This window comes from Mauremys reevesii, linkage group 2 (genome assembly GCF_016161935.1).
Source record: "Mauremys reevesii isolate NIE-2019 linkage group 2, ASM1616193v1, whole genome shotgun sequence".
Lineage (NCBI taxonomy): Eukaryota > Metazoa > Chordata > Testudines > Geoemydidae > Mauremys > Mauremys reevesii.
The window spans coordinates 230,386,868-230,411,697 of NC_052624.1; the positions used below are offsets into that span (position 1 = coordinate 230,386,868).

Below are 24,830 nucleotides of genomic sequence, written 5' to 3' on the forward strand. Positions count from 1 at the left end.
GAGATACTTGGGGTGACCCACTGCCAATCCCAGGATAACGATGGACACTTCTGAGCAGGCTGGGGACAGGAGGAGGAGGCGGAGGCGGTGGGGAAGACGAAACCGCGAGTGAAGCTCCTGGGACGGGGGAAGAAACCGCAGATTCCCTGGAGGCATGCAGCCAGGAGCTCTTCTCAAGCCAGGAGGAAAGTACCCAATCGCAGCAGCCAGCAGTTGCAGAAGGACAAGCAGAGGAGCGGTTTACCGGTAAGCGGCTTTTATTTTCTGGGTGAAATGTTTCTGGAGAGGAAGGGGGGTTATGGATGCATGCATGCCAGCGTCTAGATGTGGAATAGCCCGTTGATGTGGTCTATCACGTCGCGGTAATCTGCTTCAGGTAGCTCAGCAAAGCTTCATCCAGAGCGTGGGCAATATGCCTGCGCAGGTTTATAGGCAGAGCCACTGTGTCCCTTGTCCCAGTGACGGTGACGCGTCCGCGCCACTCTTCTGCCAGTGGTGGGGGGACCATTTCTGAACACAGGCACGCCGCATAGGGTCCCGGGCGGAATCCACATTGCTCTAAAAGAGCCCCCCGCTGTTCCCTAGTGACTCGCAGTAGGGAAACATCTTCCAGGATTAAGTCCTGTGAAAAATGTTGGGAGACTCTTTAGTGAAGAGATAGGGAGATAAGATCACCCCTGCATCTGCATCTTCACTCAACCGCTCTAGCACTCCAGATTACCCGAAGCAACCAGCTCCCCTCTATCACTCAAGCCCCTCTTCTCCCTATATAAGTAAACACTCCTCACTCACCATTTCGTGGCTTCTGTTGTGTTTTCCTTTTGGGATAAAGAATGCAAGTGAGAACTTGCAAGTGAGAACTCCCTCAGTGTAACAATTCATGTCTGGAGATAGTGGATACAATGCTGCCCGTGTTAAATGTTGTCATTTCTGTTTCTACAGTGACCTTGACTACTGGACTGCCCAGATGTTCAACATCACAGAGGCTTCAAAATTTGAGAAAAAATCCCCGAAAGAGCAAAGAGGACATGCTGAAAACTGTTCTTCATCACTCTGCTACAGAGAGAAAAGAATTGAAGGAGTGGCGAGAGAAAGAAAGCAGGACCCGCAAGAGAAATGCAGTGGCCAAGAGGAAAAGCACGGAGCGGCTGCTAAGCATCCTGGAGCGCCAAGCGGAGTCTATAGAGTCACTCGTTTCCATGCAAGCAGAGCACTACCGTGCTACTGCGCCACCCGCGCCGTCCTTTGTGCCTTGTGCCCCAATGTCAGCTCAAACCACCTTTCCCCAGCATCCAGGTTCTTACCACCACCAGCTGCCTCCAACACCTGTACGTTCCCCAACCAGCCCTGATACCTACCACCACCCTTACCCTCTGCATTCAACCCCCATCACCATGCAGTATATGAACCCTGAAGTGCAGGATTCATTAAACAGCAATCCAGACAGGGCATATGCAAACTTGTGACTGTACAGTTCACCAACCCACACCCCTGCCCTCTTGTGTTAATGAAATGTTGTGTGTCTGTCTGTCTGTCAAGGAAGTTTTTTTCTTTTCAATAAAACAATTCTTGGCTTTGAAAACAGTCTTTATTATAGCAGATAGTGAAAGATACCTTAGCCCAGTAAAGAAAGAGGCACTGCAAATCATATTATTATTATGGATAATAGAACAACAGTGTAAGCAGTGCAATTCACTCCCATGCAAGGCAGCAAACATTACTGTTGGCTTTCAGCCTCAAATTCTTCCCTCAAGGCATCCCTAATCCTTGTAGCCCTGTGCTGGGCCTCTCTATTAGCCCTGCTCTCTGGCTGTGCATATTCAGCCTCCAGGACTTGAACCTCGGTGGTCCATGCCTCACTGAATGTTTCACCCTTCCCTTCACAAATATTATGGAGGGTACAGCAAGCGCTTATAACTGCGAGGATGCTGCTTTCCCCCAAGTCTAGCTTCCCATACAAACATCTCCAGCGAGCTTTTAAACGCCCAAAAGCACACTCCACAGTCATTCTGCACCGGCTCAGCCTGTAGTTGAACCGGTCCTTGCTCCTGTCAAGCTTCCCTGTATAGGGTTTCATGAGCCAAGGCAGTAACGGGTACGCGGGGTCTCCAAGGATCACAGTGGGCATTTCGACATCCCCTACTGTGATCTTCCTGTCTGGGAAAAAAGTCCCTGCCTGCATCTTCCTGAACAGGCCACTGTTCCGAAAGATGCGTGCATCATGCACCTTTCCAGGCCAGCCTGTGTAAATGTCAATGAAACGCCCGCGGTGATCCACAAGCGCCTGGAGAACCATAGAGAAATACCCCTTACGATTAACGTACTCTGATGCCAGGTGGGGGGGGGCCAGAATAGGAATATGCGTCCCATCTATCGCCCCTCCACAGTTAGGGAAACCCATTTGTGCAAAGCCATCCACAATGTCCTGCACGCTCCCCAGAGTCACGGTCTTTCTTAGCAGGATGCGATTAATTGCCTTGCAAACTTGCATCAAAACGATTCCCACGGTCGACTTTCCCACACCAAACTGGTTCCCGACCGACCGGTAGCTGTCTGGATTTGCCATCTTCCAGATTGCAATAGCCACCCGCTTTTCCACCGTCAGGGCAGCTCTCAATCTTGTGTCCTTGCGCCGCAGAGTGGGGGCGAGCTCAGCACACAGTCCCATGAAAGTGGCTTTTCTCATACGAAAGTTCTGCAGCCACTGCTCGTCATCCCAGACTTCCATGACGATGTGATCCCACCACTCAGTGCTTGTTTCCCGAGCCCAAAAGCGGCGTTCAACGGTGCTGAGCATTTCCGTGAATGCCACAAGCACTGTAGTGTCACACGCGGCAGGCAAATCCATATTGATATCATCGTCGGACTCCTCACTGTCACTTTGGAGCTGAAGGAATAGCTCGACTGCCAAACGTGTTGTGCTGGTGACACTCATCAGCAGAGTCCTCAGCAGATCGGGCTCCATTTGCCACAGAAATCGCGATTCACACAGAGAGTAACAGAAAGACACTCACAATGGCGCCAAACGCTGCCGGAAAGAGTGAATGCTGGGATGTGAAGCGATGCACCACGGGGCGCTGGCAAACAGGAAGTGGAATGACCCGCACACTTCCTTCCCCTTCCCACAATACTCAGCACCAAAATGGGACGAGATGCTCTGTGGGATAGCTGCCCACAATGCACCTCTCAATACAGCGCTGGAAAGTGCTGCAAGTGTGGCCACACTGCAGCGCTGGTAGCTGTCAGTGTGGCCACACTCCAGCGCTGGCCCTTACACAGCTGCATGACCAGCGCTGTAACTCCCAGCGCTGCAAATTGTAAGTGTAGCCAAGCCCTTAGTCAATAAAGGCATTCAGCTAGCTGAAGCTAAGAGAGTCCTAGACATACCCTGATTTAATCAAGACACACTGAAAACAAAATTAATTCTCATAGTAAAATGATCAACCAGATTGTATTTGCATTCTTCAGTTTTAGCGAAGAGGTCTGTTTCGTTATAATGGGCATGATCTGCAAGGTGCACAGTGATCTTTCATTATTGGCAGTAAATATTTATATTACACGACTCTCAAAGGCTCCACTCAGAATTAGGAGCCCACTGTGCTGGGTGCTGTACAAAGACAAAGAGACAATTCTTGCCCTGAACAGTTTATAGACTAAATATTCACCTGCAAGGGAAGTTAAAGGCACCTTCCAGGAGTGAGCTCACTGTTAATTAACAACAAAAAATTGCAGGAATAAAATGTAGACAGATAGCAGTGTTTTATGCATTTGAAAAACAGTATCATCTTCCATTATATTTCATAATGCTTTTTTGCATCAGACCAGTTACTACTGGATACATAATACATTTTCATTAATATGAATACAACCCAATTAGACACAGATTAGATACAAATGTAGTGTGCCTAGGAATTAACAGGCCCTGTGGTATGTAATCTTCTGCGGTCTAATCCCTGAATACATTGGAGCAAAATTCCCAGCTCTGGTTTAGGTGAGTGCAATTCTTAATAACTTCAGTGCAGTTGTTATGACAGAGCTGAGATTGGCCCAGTGTGAATGACATCATTAAAATGTAAATATTGGGCAAACTGAAAAGTTACCAATTCACAGTAGCCTTCCTACAACTGAAAGAATACCATGTGGTTTGAACAGCAATACTGAAAATGACAGAACAAAAAGTCCTATTGAGTTCAATGGAATTTTTCATATTAGCAGTTCAATGTATATCATAGTGGAAGCTGGTAGCAACCCCTATATTTAGGCTGCCTAACACTTTCCATTATAAAGTATTCTTGCAATCTCATCTTTAAGAAGCTCTCATGCCTCCATTATTTGCAGTAGACCTTTGGTATTCCGCACAGGGAATCTCCCATGGGCTACAGAAGTACTTTTTCTTCATCCGATGAAATTCCATTCAGATTTTGGCTGAGATATAAACTGTTAAAAATTGCCATTTCCCCTTCTCCTGCTTGCATTTCTCAGGAAAATACCGACAGCATGCCAAAAACACCACTGAACATTCAGAAGCAGAGATCGCACCCCTAGAAGCTGCTCCACTGGAACATCAGGGAGCTACCAGAGTAGCTGAGCTGTAGCAGAAAGGACTCTAGCCTCCAGATATTCTCTCGGCTCCCACTTTCAGGACTCTCAGGTGTGCATGGGGTAGGGTGGTAGAGACAATCACAGGCTGGGCTCTCCAAAATCACCACTCCTCCCAGACTCAGCAAATGGCACCAGCAGCCAATCCCCCATCTGGGGCTTATACAGGAGGAGGATTTCCCCCCAACACTGGGGCTGGGGCAGGTAGAGAGAGAGCAAGGCCATCTTGGGCCTCCTCCTGATCACCCCCTGGAACTGCAACCCATCCCCCCTCTGGGAAATTAACAGTCTCTTGTTCCCAGATAATATTGTTAGTCTTGTTGCTCAAGCGATAACAGTTTGTTCTGCAATGCTGAAGGCTCAAGGTTCAAACCCTACTGATGATTCATGATTGTGGGTGAGGGGGGTTGTTACAGTTGTACATCATGATTTTTTTTATTTAATTTCCTTTTTTAAAATTTATTTCATATCGTTCATCATTCAATAAAGTAATTTTTTTTCATTTAAATAAAAACCTAGGAAATTACACTCCAAAAATACTGAAACAGCATTATTAGGTTGCAAATTCAAGCACTCAAAAGTTGGGATATGCCAGTTATACACTTGTCTATGCAGTTTTAATCAACTCTCTTGTGCATATGCATTATGATACATAGTCTTTAACTACATGATATCATACCATTATTTCCACAGGATCCCTATACAGAGGATGCACAAACATGCAGAATTAAGGTTACATAGGCTACTGTAGGTTTGACATTTCCTCATTTCTGAGTGCTTCATTTTGCAACCTAAATAATATTTTTAACATAGTTTCTGTATAATACTTAATAGTTTGTAACACGGATACATGATAAAAATAATGTATGAAAAGTAATCACTCAGGTCTTTGATAGGAAAAGCTAGTCCACGATTGGGTGCCCAACCTGAGACACCTTAAAGGGATTTGATTTTAGGGCATGACACTGTAGCATGGGTAAGTTATCAAAGTGTGTGCACGGGAAGATACTTTACAGTATTACGATGTTTTTTAGTTACTGTGTGCAATCTGATAATTGTACACTGTTTAATTTTTTAAAAGATCAAACATGCCATGCCCATGCAGGCTTTGCTAAATTCATGAAGATTGATTTAAAGATAAATGATGTTGTAAGTGAAAAATTCCATCAGCCCTTTACATGCTCCCCCTCTCACTGTCCTCGCCTTGCTTTGCCCCCCACCCCCACCGCTCCTCCACAGCCCCACTGGTGGGGCTCGTCCCGCTCCCAGTGCTGTGTGGAGAACCAGCCCCTGCTCAGAGCACTCAGCTCACCAGCAGCCTGGCCAGCAGGCTCCTTCCTTCCCCCACTGCCTCTGGCTGGGCCAGAACCCCGGGAAAGCCCAAGACTCCCCAGCTCAGGGATGAGGTGCTGAGACCTGCATGTGCCAAAGCCCTGCACAGCACTGGCATGGGGAATCTCTCCGCCCCTCAGCTCGGCTCTGGAGTGGCAGTGGAGTAGGGGAAGCGATTTCCAGCCTGTTCATGCCCCAAACATGCAAGCTCTACAGCAGCCCACAGAGCGAGGCTTAGCACCCTCGTCACCCCCAACCCCTCTGCCCTCGGTCCTGCCCCAGGGAGTGCGGGGCTGCTCCGTCCCCTAGGCACCCTCCCCTGCTGAGCCACCTCTCTGGCCGGTTCACTGAAGACCCTGCAGGCAGGTTCCCTGGGCCCTGGTGCACAATCCATCCTTAGGGCTTAACCCCTTCCTGCTTGCACTGTAGCTGGGGGATGACAGGAGGCAGCTGGGTTAGGTTGGTGGCCAGCAGCAGCCTGGAGGTGTTAGCTGCCTTTTGACACTGTGCGGAGAGGAAGGAACAAGCTGCTTCCAGTCACGGGGGAGGGGGGGGGGAGGAGGGGGGGGGGAAAGAGGGGAGAAAAGAAGACATGAGCTCTGCAAAGACATGGGCCAGATCATCCCTTCCCCCCCATCTCCCCTATGACTGGAAGCAGCTCCCATCCCCTCCCTCCCACACAGTGCCGAATGGCCACATTCTGGTGTGAACCCTGGCAGAAATTGGGGGGGGGGGAGAAACGGACCACATGTGACCCTACATCCCATTGCCCCTGCACATGTTGCCTATGAAAAGAAACATTTTTGTTTTAACTAACAGATACAAAAATATCAGAAAATGTTTCTTTCAGGCCTAACAAATAATTTTCTTCCTGTAATAACTTTTTCAATCTCTTTGGTTAAAATATTTGCAATTATAATCTCTACGGGTTAGTAAACATTTTCAAGGTACAAAGTTACAATCTGTGTGGAATCGTGTTCAGTGTACTCTGACATTACCAGTGTATCTGCTCCTGCAGCTCACACGTTGTCTAAACACAGTTAAGAGCTCAAAAGTTAAAATATTACATCGAGGACAAAAATGTAAGTTTTGTTAACAGCAGAGCATAATCATCATCCTTTTTCAGGGTACCCAATGCCCAAAGCAAGTAAAAGTCAGTGTGCCCTGCCCTCCTCCCCCAACCACTGAAGTTTCAAACATGATTCAGAAACACAAGAAATCAGAGGATTTGTACAGAATTACATAAGAGCTAACTGATCAGAAATGTAAGACGAGCAGGATTAGATTGGGAGCACCATTTCTACTTTAGAGTTGACTAATTTTATAAATATGACAAACCGGAGAAGTTGTTTCAAGATACATATCAAAATAGAAATTAGGAATGAACACTCAAAAAGGAACATACAAAAATGCACACTTTTACTTGGTTATACTTTTAATAGGATAACAATAATACATATTTACATCTAGGAACCAATAGTAGATCATGTGCAAAGTACATTTACTCTGTTCAAGTCTATTTGTAGAACTGAAGTTTTGTAGTATTTATGATGGTCATTGTGATCTATAAGCTATTTTGTATCCAAGATTTTCAGTGCCACATGGAAACATTTAAGTTTGCCAGGCCATATATGTTAATATTTAGGAAATGAGGCCCCAAAATAAACACATGTGCAAAATTCAAGATTAATGTTTCAGAACATTTAGAAGGTTCCCAAACAACAACATAGAGCAAGACAGCTAAAGAGATATATGAAATGTGTGGTGGTATCTGGAATTCACATAGGGAAATGGCAGGAGTTGCTAAATAGGTGCAACGTCAAAAAGCCTGCAGAGGCTGCATAGTATAGGCGGACTGAAAACTGAGCTAGAATCCAGGAATTCCTGAATTCTAATCCTGATTCAAAAACCGACCTCTCTCTCACCCATTTCCCATCTGTAAAATAACACTTGCCTATTGTAAGTCTCCGTTTTGCAATAAGAGTGTTTGTAAAGCTCTTTGAAAATGCAAGTTATGTGTCAAGTACAGCACAGTGATGAGGTGTTCACTGCACAACAGCCCTTAAATGGTTAAGGAAGTTGAGAAAAAAGTCCAGTTAGTGTGATAGGCCACACGAGGGGATTAGTCTGTAAGAAGCAACCCCGATCCAGGATGACGTTAATCTGAGCGGGCGTGGACTGAGCTAGTATAAAGCCAGGATACTGGCAACAGAAATAGTGGCAGTGAGGAAGTCTGCAGCCACCCTGGGTGCATTAGAGAGGGAAAGAAGGAACCCATGGAAAGAGTAGGACTGTGACCCTGAGGGAAGGGTGTACCCAGAAGAGAGGGGGATAAAGAAGGAAGCATGTAGGAGGTGAGTAGAAAGCAACCCAGGAACAGAGCAGCAAAGCTGAGGACTGATGAGATCTTGGCTACATGTTGTAGGGTCCCTGGGCTAGAACCTGGAGTAGTGGGTGGGCCCAAGTTCCCCTACCAGCCACTGATGCAATGGCATTGCCTGGACAGCAGGACAAGTGAGATTCTATACTCCACAAGGGAAGAAAGCTACAGCTCCTGGAGTGAGAGAGAGGCTGCAGAGTGAGAAAGAGAACAACAGGGGGAGAGACCACTAGGGGAGGTCTTGGACTTGGAGACAGCTAATCCCCAGAACATCCAGAAGGAGGCGCCACTTGCAGTGAGTGAGTACCCCATTACAAGTACAAAATTTTCCACAAGTAATAAACCACAACCTCCTCTATTCTTAATTAGCTTTGGCAGCGGAAAGTAGTAATATTAAAGCATGAAACAGTGTTCTCTAAAAAGAAACCTCTTTTTTACTCTAACTTGCTTCTATCACTTTACTAAGGAGTCATTTTACAAGAGAATAAAAGGGTAATTTCATCTTAAAAGACTGTACAAATCAGCAAACCAAAACAAACAAGGGTTTGAAGTCATTACAGACAAGTATTTCCATAATTTTTCATATTAAAATTGTATGTGACAAGGTGCATTGGGAATGGGTCCATCTAAGTCTTTACTACTAGTAGGAGTCACCCCAATGTCAAGGATGATGTTGACAATCACAGTTTATAGGCATATTAAAATGATTAACTAACCATAACTTGGTTTTGTATTACCTTCTCAAATCCACATTCTAAAACATGCATAAAATCCTCCTTAGAGATGACTTAATGAAACAAAGTTTAAGGAGTTAAAGGGCACTAGCAAGTTCTCTCTTTAGGGGCTAACTTGAAATGCTTAACTAGGGTGCTTAATTTGAAATGGGTGAACACACAGTATTGGGAGGCAGGAGTTTAATATAATGATCACACCTAGAAGAGATTGTGTTGTCACACACTGATTCAGGACCCACGAATCTCAGATTATGCTATGGAAAACTATATTAAGAAATTGTTCTGAAATCTATATTAAGAAATCACCAAGCTGGCATTCAGAATTTTTCATTATTCTGTTGAGAGAGTTGATACATACAGCTCTCAATAAAGCTCTCTTGATTGTTGGCAAGAAGGTTCATTTTTTTTTAAATAAGAAAAATATTTTGTTACACTAATTTCATCTGTTTCATCAATTTTAAGAAGTACATACCTTGATACCAATTAAATTAGCTCAAAATATCATAGCTGGTATTTTGGAAAAAAAAATATACCATCACATGCATAATTATAATTAAGAAACACATTCTGCCCATAGCCTTATTAGTCCCAAAATACAATGAAAAAAACCAACCAAACCCACCCACTGGATGGGTGAGGCGAGTTGCAGAGAGGCAGTGCAGGAGGACTCTGCAACGCAGTGCGTAGAATTGTGCTTTATAAAAGGTTCTCAGCATGGGAATACAGAAAAGTATGTGGGGCAGGCCAGAAAAGTGGAACCGACTTGTACACTCCATCTACTCACAGAAGATTGACTAGTCCAACACCTGATGTGATGGGACTGCAAAGAGACAGAGCCATAATTACAGCCCAATGTTGCAGTAATAATCATTGTTTGACCGAGGGTGCACCTTTAATCCAACTCACAGGTTAAAGAGAAGATGGTCACCCAACCCCCATGTAGTTCTTTGGAGCACCGCCTACAGGAGACAACAGCCTGCATCAAGTTGCATATACATTAAGATTGGTTAATGTCATCCTAGAGCTCAGTATTATTTACCTCTCACCAATATTGGTCAAACTTAATGATTCATCGCATGGCTGTTTTCAATTGATCAAAAGCCAGGATTTCTCTTAAGTATATCATGAAAAAAAAAGTGAGTGCATGATAGAGAATTCACATGTTTGTATGGCCAGTATTCTCTGTAAGACCTTACTGCTTTTAGTTTAATATTCTGATGCTTCTAGCCATTCAAATAATCAAAGAAAGCTAGACAAGCATACTACCTTGCGTATGTATCAAAACAGAGCAAATGGGGGAGGGGAAGAGGAAGGTACTAAAGCCTGTTCCACCATACTGTATATACATATTTAGAATCTGAATTATAGTGCTAAATACTCTAACCACTGAAAAGCAGTTTATTAGTAAGTACTAGAATTTCCACACCATACACCAGAATGGAAACTCTTTAAAATCCATTTTTGCAACTTAAAAGGGACACCAGAGAGACTGAAAACCAGGTTTTTCTTTTCTTTAGTAAAACCTAGTCCAAAATAATAAAGAACGTTTGAATTTTCCTTGAATTCTAAACCAAGTGTATCAGACATACAGAAAATACTAAATTGGAAGTATCAGACAAAATGTTTTGTTAAGAAAGTGGACATATCCCAGATTTCAATATTTTGGTATACAAATTTAATATTTTGTCAAAATAATTGACTTTTGGAGTAAATGGTTTTGTGTGAAAATGTAATCATTTGCATGGAGTCTTTTTTAGCATTTGCAAAGGTGTAGAATGAAGCCACAAAGAAAAGAAATTCCAATTAAAACATAATTTTAGCTGAAAATAAGCAATCAATTTGTACAGTTTTCTTTCAAAATCTGCTCCTCAGAATCCATAAACACAAGAAAAGTGAAAGAACCAACGAAATTTACAACCAAAATTAAAACTGATAAAATTTTTAATCAGAATTTTGTTGCAAGTATTTGCAGCATTAATATTTTCATTGATTCTTTAGATGAACCTTACAGGAGGTAAATCTTAACAGACTATGCAGCTTATGGAGGCAAAATCATTAATCAAGTCTGCACTGATATTCACCAAAGCATATGAGGACATAGTAAATTTATTTCATAATGATAAAAATGAATTCAGAGCAGGAGAAGTATCATCACTAGACAGGGTGTTTGGTTACCCGAGATTTTATTCTGCTTTTGATTACACTACATGACCAGTGAATGGAGTTACTGATATCAGTGCTGAGTATTAAGGCCCTGTCTATGCTACGGGGACTATAGCAGCATAACTACAGCGCCATAGTTATGGCGGCATAACCCCGTAACATAGAAAAGGCCTACAGTGACAGAAGGAGTTTTTCCATTGCTGTAGAAAGATCACCTCCCCAAGTGATGGTAGCTAAGTCAATGGAAGTATTCTTTGGTAAACCTAGCTGTGTCTACAGTGGAGGTTAAGTCAACATAGTTATGGTGCTCTTAGAGGTGGTTTTTTTTCCACACCCCTGAGCACTATAGCTATGTCAACCTACATTTTAAATGTAGGCTAGGCTCTAAGACTGACACTAGAATAAAAACCATGTCCCATGTCATATTTCCAAAATTCTCTTGTTACTCGCAATAGTCTCAAAAAACAGAACTCTGATAACTGATCATTACATCATTCCAATGCTGCTTTTAGTTGGTTTAAAAATGAAAGTACAATACACATTTGATAAGACATGAATGCAGAAAAAAAGTACTTACTCCATGACCTGTAAAAAATTTGTAATTTTACTTCCTTTTGAAAGGAGAAAAAAATAGTTTAGGCCATTTTGATTAGTTTTCCATGGCTTCAGAAACCAGTTCCTCTTCCTGTCCAGACACACATGTATTTTGTACCAACTGTTTTAGTGGCAAATTTCTCATATCTAATATTATATTTAATGGGACAGGCTAACATATATGGCCAACAGCTATGTAAAAGGATGAGATTAATATTTGAAAGCCATCAAATCCTCCATCGCTGTGTCATGGAGTAATTTAATATTTGTACCATCATTCACTGATAGGCTTGCAATCAACTCCTGACATCATTAATGTAGCGTATGAGAATGAGCATTGAGCTTTAAAAATCAGTTGTTCTGCTAACAGGGTTGTGACTGTTGTGAGACATGACCAGGAGAGCTGCTGAGGTGTAACTTAGTACTTATTGAATTGAAAGTAACAGAGCAATACCTTCACAAGAGCATTTAAAAAATCAAGTGTGCAGGTGACATAACATAGGTAGACAGAAAATGGACATGGTAACAAAATATATTAGCAAAGGGGAAATGAATTTATGTTGAATAGGAAAGCAGTAATGTTAGTAAATTATTCCTTTTTTCTACTCTTAACCTTTTCCCCAGCCAGAACAATGCCTATTTTAGTAGCATTCACTATTGTGTTTTGGGAGAAAGTTAAACATTTGTGTAATGGTGGAACTCTGTTGAATATAAAGTACAGCGTTAAAGGTCTACTGTTCTTGATCCCACTGAAGCCTATAGCAAACTTTTAATTTACTTAAATAGGGACAAGATCAGCCCTTTAGGCTGTTTATATCCTGAGCACCTACTACTATCAAATGCAGAAAATTTCCAAGTGTTGTATAAACACTTACCTTAGGCTCACAGTTATGTTGAAATTATGTTCAGCATTTGGTCTAAAATATAATAAAACTAGGAAATTCAGGGCTAAATCCAGATCCCATTGAAGTCAATGGGGAGTTTACCTGTGATTTCCATGGGTTCAAGATTTGATCCTCAACCCTTAAAACACGTGTGCATAAAAAAATAAGAGTAATATCTTAATTTTGAATTTCCTAGCTCTTATTGATTTAAACCACATCATGAAAACTTTGTTGTATTTTAATACTTTAAAAGAAAAATCTTAGAGGAAGGTTACACAATATGCTGCATTATTTATTCAGTCAAATACATGAGTTAGTATGTGTACAATTTAATTAATAAACTATAACAACTCCTTTGTCAAATTCAGTTGTCATTTGAGTAGAACAAACATGCATCTTAAGCAGTAAACTTTTATAGATTTTCTCAGTTCAAGTTTCTTTTTAATTTGCTTCTTCAGATCAATACATTTTCTTAAATTTATCTACATGACTATGTTAGGTTAAAATCAATCCAGAACTCTGTACTTGGTAGATAAGGGGTTGGGAAGGTTTTCCATGCATTATGTGTTAAAGGGTATTTGGTCTTTTAAAAATGTATACATACATTGTTACCAATTCTGGAAAGTTTACAGAAACAAGACCCTACAGAATGTTTATAAAATTGCCTGAGGGAGAGCAAGCAGCAAGGGGGAGCTGGAAAAAAACAGCATTGCTTTTGGCATTTTAAACATTAAATAAAGCAAGTTTCAAAGTTCATTACAAACTAGTATGTACAGATGAGAAGAGGAAAAAGTATTTCTGAAAAAATTAACTACAGACTTCTCAAAGAGTGATTTAAAGCCATTAAAGGAGAACTCTGAAGGGAGAGGTTGGGGGAAGGAAGGATGGGGTTACAGCAGTAAGACTACATGGATATGCAGCACAGTCTTGTACACAGCATGCTGGAGCAAAAATGCATGTGTGTGTGTGTGTGGGAGGGAGGGTGTTAAGTAAAAGGAAATACATAAATGAGCCAACAGTGATATTTCTTACTTAAAAAAAATACCCACAAATTTTTGCTCCATCAAGTTGTGCACAAGCCTTTGCTGAATATCCACATAATCTTACCACTTCATCTCCCGGTTTTCCTGCCAACCGTTTTGTTACACATACAACCATACCCTTGCCTCCATCACTGAGTCGTAACTATAATGAGATAGTAAACTTGTCAGGGCAAAGATCATGGCTCCCACTGTCCCTGTTTTGGCACTGCAACAGAGCGGGGAAAGGGGGAAAGCTGATTTAAGGCACCTTTGCCGCTCCCGATATGCCCACTACAGCAAAGGCTGGAGGTGAGCTGGCATAGAACCGTTTCAGCAGCACTATGCCATCTGAAGAGAACCCCATTCTGCTTGGGTATTCCTGGGGGCTGGTTCCACATGCTTTAGGCCACCAGAATGACAAAAGCGCTGAAGCAAAAGGGTGAACCAGGGCTCATATTTTTTGTTTGCACTGTCAGACGTAGCATATTTCTTCTACTACCTAACTAGAAAATAAAATAAAAAACAACTCCAGAATCACTAAAAGACTCTGCAAAGTTTAAAATGACAAATGCATTTTTCCTTATCTGCAAAGTACAGAGTTCAGGATTCTATTTGCTCCTTAGTGAGGCATTATATGGAGAAGCAGCTGAGGACCCATAACAGGGCTAAATGACAGCCTTGCCCTTCTGCATGAAGGAAAATAAGCTATTTGTGTGCTCAAAATGCCCCTTTATCCTCACTACTGGGCACATTCAACACCTCTCAAGTGCATGGGAGGTTACTGAACTCCCTTGCAGTCACCTTTTAGGCAAGATTTTAGTTTCTGCCTAGCAATTTAAATTCCAAGTGAATTTTGTGGGTTAGCTTTTATCTACTAAATATAGGGGGTATAAAGAAAAGTGGACAGGCTTTTATTTCCAGCAACATGAAAGGTGTCAATATAATGCACATGTTTATGGAAAAAAGTTAAGCTTATCAAAACATATAATAATTAAAGGTGTCTGGCCCAGATGTCAGTCTTTGCATGTTTGCTTTGTCAGCTGTCAAACCATGTTAGTATGTGATGGTAATGGACATGTTGACAGCAACAACACTAGCACTTTTAAATAAATCAAGCTGCATCCAGTTATCATAAAAAAGGTGCACTGTTACTAAACTTGTAAAGTTGGTGATTTGTGTAAAAAATAATAATGCCCAACACCAAGAGCCCAGGCCTGCAAGCAAATCTATGCAGTGGGACTTCTGCACCCAACTGTAGAGCTCTTTGCAGAATCAAGTTCCACATTATTATTTCTGTGCATAAACCTTTCAAAACAAGTTACATGGAGTTCTGAACAACTGTGATATGATAAGTCTTCATATATTTTTCTTTACATGTATAAGTTCATCTCCCTAGTAAACAACATAGTTAAGGTTAAGAAGTGCCTTCCATTCTATTCCTGTCTTTAGGAGGAATTTTCTAGTGTGTGCGCATGGGGGGGGGGGGGGGAGGAATCTCCTAGAAAATTCCATGCTTGGTCTCAGCCCAAAGATGAATTATTTTGAAACATTTGACTAAAATCAATTAAGACAATTTTAAGTGATGAAAATGTGAAATAATTCTTTTCCTACTGTAAAACACATATCCCAACCGGAGTTTGTACCTGTGTATTTTGTGGCAAAAGCGAGAAAGTTTAGAAACCTCAGATTTGGCATTCTTGTCCTCACAGACAAAGAACCAGGGGAAGTTTGAAGAAAAAAATGCAAGTTTTAACATTGCAAAAGCTTACATTAATGTATTTAATAAATTTCAACTCAATTACTGAGCATTGAGCACCAATCAACAAAAAGGAAAACAGAGTGAGATCATGCTACAGATTCCAAAATTCTATACAGCATTATAGTAATGAACTCCTGGAAACCAAAGGAGCAGTAGTAATAAGAGTTAGAAAAGACTGCAACTTGGTTTCCTGTTAAATATATAATCATACTGCAACGAAAACTCATTACTTTAAAATGTGGTCCATAAAAAGTACAACTATATTTTCCTTTGCTGTAGTCAGGAAGCTAATTTGTGCTTAGGTTTATTCATGTAGCAGGAACACTGTACTGTTTTATTTTTAATGTTGAAGAGAGTGAAAGAAGAGTTTTTGGTACAGGATAAGTTGATTTCTGTCTGTTTTTGTTTCTTTACAAAACAAACCTCTGATCTCAGCACTGGGGAGTCAAAACAGCTAAATTATTGTGATTCTGGGCCTAATTCATGCGGATTATGTGGTAGTGGAGGGAGCAGAAGAAGGAGACAGAGGAAAGCCAAGGAAAGAATGGTGGCTAGCACAGATCTGAGGGATATGGAGGACTTTTGATGATTCCATGCCAGATTTGATAACTGTATTTTGAGTTCCCTCAGGAAGTCTTATAAAAAAGTTTTACACCAGCACAGTGGGTTTATTATAAGAACTAGTTATTAAAAAAAATAATAATAATAATTAAGCTGTAAGTTTCATTTTTCAAAATACACTGAAGCAAAGCCTTCAACCATCTGAATCCTGGATTTTTTAGGAATTAAAAAACAAAACTAGGTTAAACTTGACTTCTAAATGTGATGGATAGTCCCAGGCTAAGAGGGCATTCAGCACTGAAAACAATGAAGCATGTCATTTTTAGGTTTTCCTGAAGGCCAGCCCCTCTTTGCACTGCTGTGAAGCCCATAGTACATCAGTCTGCAGTATCACAGCTACCAAGAAATCCCTTTTGGAGTATAAAACTGGCCAATAAAGGCTCAAGTAAATGGTACTTGTCTAACATACATGATATCAAATAAATATGGTAAGTATAAAGTAACTTTTTAAAAAGAAAGGCTTGATACACCTCTGTTTTCACTCATCTGAATTGAAGTTAAACTATTATCTGATCTTTTTCTGATGGTCTTATCACTCCAACTGAAGGGTATATATCCATCCTATTCCTTTCAGTGAGCTTTTTTTTTTAAACCAGAAAAATTATAAGAATGAAGCTTCCCACATGACCAGTAGCTCAGTGAAATCTCCCCCATTTCAAATGTTTTCTCCATAATACCAAATACTGACAAGTTGTTTGGTCATATCCATTATCTGAGGCTGAAACAGAACACACACAGCATAACATAACCTTTGATAAAAATGGGGGAGAGACATAGGCCTCAGACTGGAACCCTTGATGTACCCACGCTTTTATTTTCCTACTGCCTTAGCCTTGGAAGTCAAAGAGCATTGCCAAGAAATAATGAATATGTCATATACTAACAAACAAAAATACAAACTGACTAAGTGATTACTTCACAAAAACAACAAGGTGTCTGGTGGCACCTTAAACACTAACAGATTTATTTGGGCATAAGCTTTCGTGGGTAAAAAAAAACACAGTGTCATTATATAATGCCTGCATCTGTAACTTTCACTCCAATTTTGGATCCAAACCCACAGGTTGAGAAACCCTGCATTAGACAATGCTTGTACTGTGACTGGGGCTAATTTGGTATGACCTTTGTCTCTAATTTTACCCCATTATACTTTACAAGTTTCAGTCCTAGATATGTCTGAAAAAATACATCAGTGCTGGTACTCGGAAGAAAACAGCTGAAGTGGCAGAGATATTTCAGCAAGCTACCGCTCATGCTGAAAGGCTACATTTTTATAATGGTTCTGTGATAAATGCCCATTAAAATTAATTAGACAGAATACAATACACGTCAGCATGAGTTATTGTCCACAGGTTGGCCAGTCTTTTTACATCAAGGTAGAGAACTGCATGTTGGGTACAGAAGTCTTTGTCTGATGAAAGTCACATTAAAGAGGAGGATGGTTGCATGTGAGGCTTAATCCTCCATCTCCTGGCAGGCTAGCAATGCTGACCCCCAGCCCCACGATATAGCTTGACAGGCATTAGCTATATACACGTCGTTAATAGAAAAAAATTAGTTAGTGGATTTCCAAGATCTCTATAGAGCCCAAAAGAGCAGAAGATTGGATCAGAGATCAGAAACTGAATACTGCTTTGAAAAAAAAAATCAACATAAAATGATGATTTTTGGAAAGTTCCAAATATTAATACAGGAAAATATTTCCAGTTTTGACAACCAATGTAGTCATGGAATAAAACACTTCCATCTTCAGTAGCTGCTAAAATAAGCACTCTTTTACAGGCTTTGACAGAGAACAGAATTCATTTCCCCTTTACAGCTGCACTGTTTCAAAGTCAGTTAAACATCAATGTGACAGCGTTACTTTCTAGAGCTTAGGCATTTACTAGATTATTTTAGTGGGACCTGACCAGAAAGCAAAGATCATGGAAGCAGGCTGGCCAGTGGAAGAAAATCCAGGCCTATTTTTCTTGAATACCTTATGAAGCATTTATTTTAGCTGTTGCCACAGAGTAATCTGTCCTGTTCATTTGTAATGTTTCTAAATTCCTGCCTGGCACAAAGACAACTGCACTGAAAGAAGTAAATTCAATAGATTTGAGACCACTTACAGAAGCAATTAATTGGCAACCAGATTCTACCCTTAAATTACAATATGTCTCTAGAAATGAAGCTCAACTGATTCAAATTAAATAAAATGTTTTTTTGTATATGTATTACATATAAGATGTTTATCTCTACTCCATTTGCCACTAGCCATCACCTTCTGGTTAAAGGACAGGTCCAGAAGTCAGACAATCCAGGTTCTGTTCCCATCTCTGCCACAGACTTTCCTGTGTAACCTTGGGCAAGTCATTTAAAAGCAAGGCTATTTCCCTACCTCATAGGGTTGTAGTGAGGTTAATTAATATTTGTCAGACATTCATGTACTTCGGTGATAAGCACCACAAGAAATGCCAACAAATAAAATATATATATTTTGGAGGAATCATAGGCCAAACTAATGGTGACAGTTTCTACAGGCTACTAACAACTGTAAGATCCTGGAAAAAAGACAGGAAAAATGACTATATCTAAGGGTCCCCAAACTGTGATCCATAGATCATCTGCTGGTGTTCTGGGGAAAGCTATTGGTCACATGATGCTGACTCTCCTTGTTTGCAAAAAGAAAATTAAAAATATATCAAAACACTTACCTATTACTATTTTCCCATGTAAGCAGTTGCTGTAGTTGGCACAGGGACATTATGAGAGCACGAAGAGGAGGAGGTAGACCTATAAGGCAACTTCTATTACATGTCCACACTACTATCCGGTCAGTGTTAGACTGAGACATTCCTCTCATTACGTCTAACCACTGCCTATAAAAAAAAAACATACTGAACTGTATTGTAGAGCTTTCCATTTGTACTTAAGTATATTCCTTATTTTTCCTATGTACACTATATCAGAGCTTGAAATTGCTAAATTGTTTCTGAAGAGGAAACTTGATATTCTATAAGTTAGCTATTTGTCTACTCATTCATTCAAATGTGTCTGTATAAATTCAGGCCAAGAAACTGTACCCAGAGTACTGACTATGTTACTACTGCTTTAGAAACAGCAGCTAGCAAAACCAATGTGTGTGTATGTGAACAGCCTGGGTTGATTAGAGTATTTAAGTGCTCATTTTTTCTGACTTGAAACCTCGAAGTGAGCCAAGACAAAGAAAGTCTGGTGGTTTATAATCACGTAATTTGGCACAACTATCAAGTCTTTATTCAGAACAGCTCCAGGTCTTGGCCAACACTGAGAATGACCCACCTTTCACCTAAAAGAGACACATCAGGGATATGGATACTTTGGCATGAAGGACAGATGAATTATCAAGACAATTCATCTACCAATAATAATTAAATCATTCTTCTTCACACTCCTGGGGTAGCTTTGATTTGAGGAGTTCCAAGATGTTTTACAATTGTAATGAAGTAAGCCTCATAACACCCCCGTGTAGTAGGTACTTATATAGAGGGCCCTACCAAATTCATGTCTGTGGGGGGGGAAAAAACAAAAAAACAAAAAAACCCCTAACATTGTAAAATCTGGTCTCCCTTGTGAAATCTGGCTATTGTAGACAGGGGGAGGAGGTCATAGGATTGCCACACTTACTTCTGTGCTGCTTCTGGCGCCAGCACTGCCTTCAGAGCAGCGTGGCAGCTGCTGGCCAGGAACTCAGCACTGAAGGCACCGCCGTTGCCAGCAGCGGCGCAGAAGTGAGGGTAGCATGATATTGTATTGCCTTACTTCTGTGCCATCACCAGCTTGCTGCATCCAGGGGAGGTGCCCAGAGGTGGGAGCATGGAGCCCAGTGCATGGTAGGAGCCTTTTGCTAGGGTGCCCTCAGCCCTGCCCCTCCCCGGCTCAAGGCCCAGCACCCAGGGTTAAAGGACTGGCTGAGGGGGGGAAGGGGCCACAGCGCCCCCTGACCACAGCACCCTGCACAGTCACCCACCCAAAAGGCCAGCCCTCCCTCCCCACAAAAGTGACAACCCTCCATACCATGCCACCCCTCACTTCTGTACTGCTGGTGGTGGCCACACTGCCTTCAGAGCTGGGTTCCCAGCCAGCAGCCACCGCCCTCCTGCTGCCCAGTTCTGAAGGCAGCACCACTGCCAGCAGCAGCACAGAAGTAAGGATGGCAATCCCACAACCCCCCTACAATAGCCTTGCAACCCCCAACAATCCCCCTTAGGGTTGGTACCCCCCACGGTTTCAACACCGTAAAATTTCAGATTTAAATATCTGAAAACTGTGAACTTTACTATTTTAAAAAATCCTATGACCATGAAATTGACCAAAATGGACCGTGAATTTGGTAGGGCGCTACTTATATAGTTAGGGTTTAGGTGGCATTCAGGGCTTTGGCTTGGATCTAAAAAGCCTACAGCCTGACTACCTGAGAGATCACCTCTCTCCCCATGCCACACTACCAGAGTTGAGGGCAGTACCTGAGCTTTAATTTCCCTTCTAAGAGAGAAGGTGGCAGCAGGTGAGGCATTCTCCATAAAGGCCTCTCATCTCTGGAACTTGTTTCTACTCTTGATCCAAAATAGCTCTAATCTCTTCACTTTCAGGGCATATATTTGGCGGGGCTTCTGCAGAGAGGTGAAGGCATGTAAAGCGGGATGGGGTATACACTGCTGTGGTATTTACTGGCCAGAATGTTACTTTTTATTTAAATGCTGTTACACTATTCCTGCCCTGGCACCATTATTTTCAGTAAATAATGAATGGTAGTCCCAGCAATAGCAAGATATCTAGTTTGAAGTTAAAAGCAGCCCAATTCTTCAGCACCAGAAATACTTCAAATACAAGCTCATAAGCCTGCTTACTTCTGCTACAACCAACTAACCTTACTTCAGTATCCACCTTTCCGCAGAGCAAACAGGGGGTTTCTTGTGAATGAATTGAAATAAATTTTAAAATTAGCATTTGATGAGAATATTGTAAAGAATGCTGTATTTTTTGTTTTTAAAAAATCTTTGTTCAATAATGTTATTAAAATGATTTCCCCCTCTCTTAGAAAGCATGGAAATGTAAGATTTTTTTAAACTCTCCAGGTGATTGTCTATTTCACCTACTTTCCCCTACACAAAAAAACAAAAGAGAACAAAAAAAAAAAAACCTTTGAGGTCAGGCCTCTAACTTTCACAGCTGTCACCAGTTACAAAACACAAAACAAGCCCAACCCATCAAATATACATTTAAATTAAAAAACTGAATTGTTTGGGCCTTATTTTTGTAAATTATTTTTGAAACAGCAGTAAGTTACAATAATTATATGATGAATTAAAAACTGAAATCTTAACTGAAATACATGCATCTGATATGTGATAAAATGATAATGGAACTACTGCAGGATTGGCTATGCTCCTAGCAGTGCTAGAGCTCAGCCCACAACTCATTTCAAAACTTATGTTTAAAAAAGCTGCTATTTCTTAATATCTGCAATGCACAGCACACAGCTTGTCTCCACTCAATAATCCTAAAGAGACACTAAGTGCAATTAAAATTATTTATTCCATTAAAATTTTCATTGCATTAATTTATACTTTATGACATCAGAAACCATACGATCTTTTAAAGGTGATCTGCAACAGAACCGTCCCTCCCCTCCCACCAAAAACACAACCCACTGAGTATTATGCACTGAATGTCCAACATAAACAGAGTAAAAGATAGAGTGAGTTCATTGGGGGGGAAGTTAGGTTTAAAGTTGCAAGCTCAAGATACTAATGGCTGAATATGCCTCTTACTTTGTTCATGTGGGATACTGAGCATTAATTTTTTACATTTTCAGATTAACTTTAAAATGTTTACGCAGGTTAAACATTATCTATATAAATATGCAGAAAGCTTGGTTTCCTTCTTTACATTGTCCAAATGCAGAACTTGTGTGTTCATAATCTTAATATCATACAATAATTTATGAGTTTAAGGTATACCATTCACTTGAAATCTATTTTTCTAAAAAAAATGAGTAAGTACAACACCACCTGTCTGAGTCCTCCAGTCAATTTATGTGGTTTAATAGTAATTTTCTTTTAAACAAAAAAAGTTTCCTTTGTTGAAGCCTGAAGGATACACACAAACAGGAGTAAGCTAGATTACTATACATATACAAAGGAAGTAGTGAAATTGACCATACACAAAGTGAAGGCTAATATACAAAGTAAACAAAAAACAACAAAATCAGTAGAATTAAAAATTAAGGTGTTACTTGTAACAAATAGTAAATTAAAAATAAAAACCCTCGGTGTGTTTTTTTAAGCTGAAAGTATCTCTTCAAAAACAAGCCCCGTTTATGAATATACTTGCTCACTAATCAAGTAACAATCTCATTTTAAAATAACATTCCCTACATGGGATTTTACTAAGAGATTATATATGTAGGCTCGGAAGGATTTACCAATAAAAATCTAATATCAGTATACAGACATCAACCAAAGAAAAAATATTTCCATTGATAACTGAAATTTACATATAGCAAATGCTACTCGAGAAAAATGCGACTTGAGAAGTTTTTAGAGTTTGATTTAAAGATATTTACTTGGTATATTTTGACATTGACAGCTATAAAGGGTTAACTTTTTGAATGTCAATGTCTACTGTCATTAAATAATTTTCTGACACACACACACAAGTTCCCACAATTGTGGGAATTTAAGTCAACAAAAACTGAAAAACAATTAACCCATAATTTTGCACAACCGAAAATTTAAATTGATAAATATTGAAAAAAAGTTTAAAATAAATATTATCCATCCTTTATCCAAAAAAAAAAAAAATCAAATTCTGCCATGCCTATACATATACAGTACCTATAGTAATTTACAGATATCCCATTTTCCTTGAGCTGAGGAAGACCACATTGTATATTTCCCCCCCACTCCAGAACTTCCAAGTGCATTTTGTTTCCTGATCTACTGGGCCCTAAAACAAATAAAATAATTCTACAGAGGATACAGAGAAAGTTTAACCCAATACTGAAGTGTTAAAGTAGAATTTCAGAGAGTACTTCCAAAAAGATAATTTCACATTTCACAGGAGATGGAATTAAAAGGCTATATCTACCTACTTGATGTTTTAATCGAACAATGTAAGCAAGCAAAATTACAGTTGACGCAAAACAATTTAGACTGATTCTCATTTAATATGACAGGAGCCCATTGATCACAGGTTTAGCTGGTAAACTCCCTCCAAGACTTTTCAAAATTCCACTGTTTCATGTCCTGCACAGCTAACTGAAAATATGGCCTCTTATTTGACAAGTGTTTCCTGAAATGGAAAGCAAAAATGAGTAATTGTTCTGTGCACCTATATAAACCCAATCACCATAAAATCTGAGCAATTCACAAACAGTGATGAAAGTATCCTTACACCCACCCCTGTGAAAAATATGAGTCTCATTTTATAGACGGACAACTGAGGCATAGATGGTCACACAGGGAGTCTATGGCAAAACTGCGAGCTGATAACTGATCTCTTGACTCCCTTGCCAGTGCCTAAAGCACAAGGCCATCCTTTCTCCCTAGGGCTACATCCCTTCCATTGGATATAATTATACATATAGGACAATTTTAGGGATTAAATGTGATTTCTACCACAAATTCAACTGTCATTTGAGAGTTAAACCCTCAAATTCTTAACTATTTCCCTATATCATTGGCTGCCACCTTACCAGAATTGTTTGTTGATGACGGTGCACTCCTAGATACTCAAAAGGCCTATAGAACAAATTTTCATAGTTGGCTACCAACAAGCCTGCGAAAAGGTGCTCACCTGGCAATCGAGTATTCAGCACAGGAGTAGCTTGCGCTTGTGGCATCAGTAACGAGCCACTGGAGCCCACCACTAGGTGTTACATATAAGATACAAAATTAGCAGATACCAGGAATGAAGCAACATGACAAAATATGCAACTGCCTATGTATGTCAGCTCCTCTCAGTTATACAAAACTTAGCTTTGTGGAAAAATTATAGGTTGTTTCATTTTGTTTGTTTTTTAAACAGAAATTTTCAATTATAAAAATGCAAAAAAGATTCTTAACTGACCCTATGTACATGCCTATACTCACACAAAACCCTATGTTGCGCTATTTCACTCAACTTCTCCTTCCCCTCGAGATATTGTCACTATAACTAAACAACTAGGGCTATTGATTAATCACAGTTAACTCAGATAATTAACTCCAAAAAATTATCACGACTCATCGCAATTTTAATCACACTGTTAAGCAATAGAATAAGTGAAATGTATTAAATGTTTTTGGATGTTTTTCTACATTTTCAAATATATTGATTTCAATTACAACACAGAATACAATATAAAGTGAGCACTGAACACTTTATTATTTTAACTCTAAAAAGTATAAACAAAAGAAAATATTTTTCAGTTCACCTCATACAAGTACTATAGTACAATCTCTGTCGTGAAAGTGCAATTTACAAATGTAGATTTTTGTTGTTGTTACATAAATGCACTCAGAAACAAAACAACGTAAAACTTTAGAGGCTACAAGTCCACTCAGTCCTACTTCTTATTCAGCCAATCGCTAAGAGAAACAAGTTTGTTTACATTTATGAGACATAATGCTGCCTGCTTATTATTTACAATGTCACCTGAAAGTGAGAACCAGACGTTCACACTTTTGTTGCCAGCACTGCAAGATATTTACGTGCCAGATATGGTAAACATTTGTT

At 40.3% G+C, this 24,830-nt stretch overlaps 1 protein-coding gene across 11 annotated transcripts in view; it reads right to left on the reverse strand.

Moving 5' to 3' along the window:
- Window positions 1-24,830, reverse strand: part of NCOA2 (nuclear receptor coactivator 2) — a 250,798-nt gene that overhangs the window by 197,933 nt on the left and 28,035 nt on the right. The window contains exon 4 of one of the 11 annotated variants that reach the window (XM_039523668.1): window positions 23,202-23,405. The exons of the other annotated variants lie outside the window; for them this stretch is intronic. The gene's annotated coding sequence lies outside the window, so the exon portion shown is untranslated. The remainder of the gene's footprint in view (window positions 1-23,201; window positions 23,406-24,830) is intronic. 11 annotated transcript variants of the gene reach the window in all.